This window comes from Berghia stephanieae, chromosome 1 (genome assembly GCF_034508935.2).
Source record: "Berghia stephanieae isolate SIO BIC M18660-M18661 chromosome 1, UCSD_Bste_1.3, whole genome shotgun sequence".
In the NCBI taxonomy this organism is placed as follows: Eukaryota; Metazoa; Mollusca; class Gastropoda; order Nudibranchia; family Aeolidiidae; genus Berghia; species Berghia stephanieae.
The window spans coordinates 73,398,602-73,401,101 of NC_088360.1; the positions used below are offsets into that span (position 1 = coordinate 73,398,602).

Genomic DNA, 2,500 nt, shown 5'->3' on the forward strand with positions numbered 1-2,500 from the left:
CTCCGCGAATAGCTTTGGGAAGGTCGTTCGATTTATGAAAGACGCAATGTACCTTACTGGTACGACAAATCCGTCTGGCCAGGGAGATCGTGACTCGACCGTATGAGCTATCCACGACCCCCAAAAAGTCGCTACAAACCTTAGTCTTATTTGAGACTTCTCTCCTCGACTTCTTGAGGTCACGGGTTCAACAAACGCCACGAAGTTAGTCGGCCAGCATTTTAATAGCCGATGTGTTCCACTAAATTCATATCTGGTGACAGTGCTGGTCGCATAAAGGTTTCAATATTATGGTCCATCAAGAAGCACGAGTAGTGTGTGCTCTATGGGGTGGAGCATTGTCGTGAGATGTCAAATTTTATTGCCAATGTTGATGTAAAAAAAATGGCGTGTGGTTGCAACACTTATTGATTGTATTGCTGAGCCTTCAGTCGACTCTAACCCTTGTTCTAGACTTCATCGAATGCGCTTGCGAACTCAGTGGTCAAGATTCATGCTGGTCGGTCAGCATTGGCTGAAGAGGCATATGTCTTGCAAGTAGACCTTCCGCTAGATTTCAAGGTCGATTAGTATGTCTGCCACACCGCCTAGTTCATGAGTAGTGGCAATGGATTGTTTTGAATGGGCCTTCCTTATGGATGTGGAGAATATCTCATCAGCCCGAGTAATCGCATTCTTGCCTTAGAAGTTATTTCACTGTCAAAAATCAGTCAATCTCGCTTGTGGTGTAAGAGACAGGATGATATTCGAGATAAGTTGAATACATTGTCGACCCTATTTACACCAAATCAATCTTCTAAATGCCCGAACAACCTTGTCCGTAAACATTTTAGGTACGGTAGTAAAGGATCTTAATACAGAAATTTTAGAAGTATATTTAGATCTTGATGTCAGAGCAAGATTAAGATCTAACAGGCAACAACAGAGAACTGATTTGTTGTCAAAGAAGGGTCAGAAATGTGCAACTTATGTGAACTATATTGTGAAAACTTGCTATGGTAAATATACTATGTTGTTCCTTGTTCTACTTTTGCCATATTGGGATAATGACGTGATTACATTCAACCCGTCATGAATTTCCATAAATATATTCGGTACCATTGTGCGCGTAATATAATTTCCTATAACCAAGGAATTTACCCAATGGAAACCGTACGGTGCTCTTATTGGCTAACCAACCAGCGGCCTCGATGAGAAAAATATCCGCCATTTTGATGTTGGCTGCGAATCGCGTTACTATAGTAAACAAGCGCTGATCGGCCGTTCATGAAAACAAGTTGCTGCTCGCTCGTTTAACTCAAAATTATTCAAAACGATCTCTCTAAAATGATATAAATGTGACTTCTTAAGGTTTTCTTCACGGTCAAAACCACACAACATTCTATTAATGATTACGTCCGAGGCAAAAAGGAATATTGACAGGTCGACCGAGAGTTGAACTCGTGAGACGACAAACATCAATGCGAAGTGTAGCGAGAGTCAAGCTATTGTTTGTCTTGTCCTATTCTATATAGAGAAAAGGATAAATAGTATAGCCTCGTGTGTGAGTGGTTGCGTGTCATAGTCTTGTTTTTAAATTGTTTCTGTTGTTTATGTGTGTAGTGATGACTCTCTCACACTCAATTTCAATGCCGAAAGAGGAATTCCCGCACACAAGAAAGGGGAATTGGGGTGGTATTTGGCATACATATTGTATAGTATCTAGTTCTAAATAGATAACTGATTAGAATTATATTATGATATATAAACACAATGCCAAATACAATTCCGAAGTTTCCTTATTTCAAATGAAGTAAAGCTCCAAAACCTAATGGTAGTGATTGTAGTACTGAGTGTTAGTGAGGTGATGTGGTGTTGGTGGTGGTTGTAGTTGTAGTAGTAATAGTGATGATGATGTGGTGGTGGTGATGATTGTAGTTGTAGTAGTAGTGGTAGTGATGATGATGTGGTGGTGGTTGTAGTAGTAGTGGTAATGGTAATGATATGGTGGTGGTGGTGGTTGTAGTAGTAGTGGTCGTGATGATGATGTGGTGGTGGTGTTTGTAGTAGTAGTGGTAATGATGCGGCTATGTGGTCTAGTAGTATGACACTCGCTTCCGGATGGGAAGGTCCTGGGTTCGAGCCTCGCGCTCGGCGCATAGTTGAGTCCTTGGAAAAGGCTCTTTACTCACATTCTCTCACCGTACTCAGGTGTAATATGAGTACCTGGCCGTTAACAGAGTTGTCTTTGTCCGAAAAATTGTAATATCGCCTAACAGGCGTCATGTCCCGTCCTTCATGTTAAATGTTGACCAGGGACCCCTTGTAAAGCGCTTTGAGCACATTTAGTAGATATTGCACTATATAAAGCTCAATTAAAAAAAAATATTTCAATGATGATGATATGGTGGTGGTGGTTGCAGTAGTAGTAGTGATAGTGATGATAATGTGGTGGTGGTTGTAGTTGTAGTAGTAGTGATAGTGATGATGATGTGGTGGTGGTTGTAGTAGTAGTGGTAGT

At 41.0% G+C, this 2,500-nt stretch overlaps 1 protein-coding gene across 4 annotated transcripts in view; it reads left to right on the forward strand.

The window, feature by feature from the left end:
- The window catches only part of LOC144956343 (uncharacterized), a 25,751-nt gene that overhangs the window by 17,317 nt on the left and 5,934 nt on the right, over positions 1–2,500 (forward strand). The gene's annotated exons all lie outside the window — the stretch shown is intronic.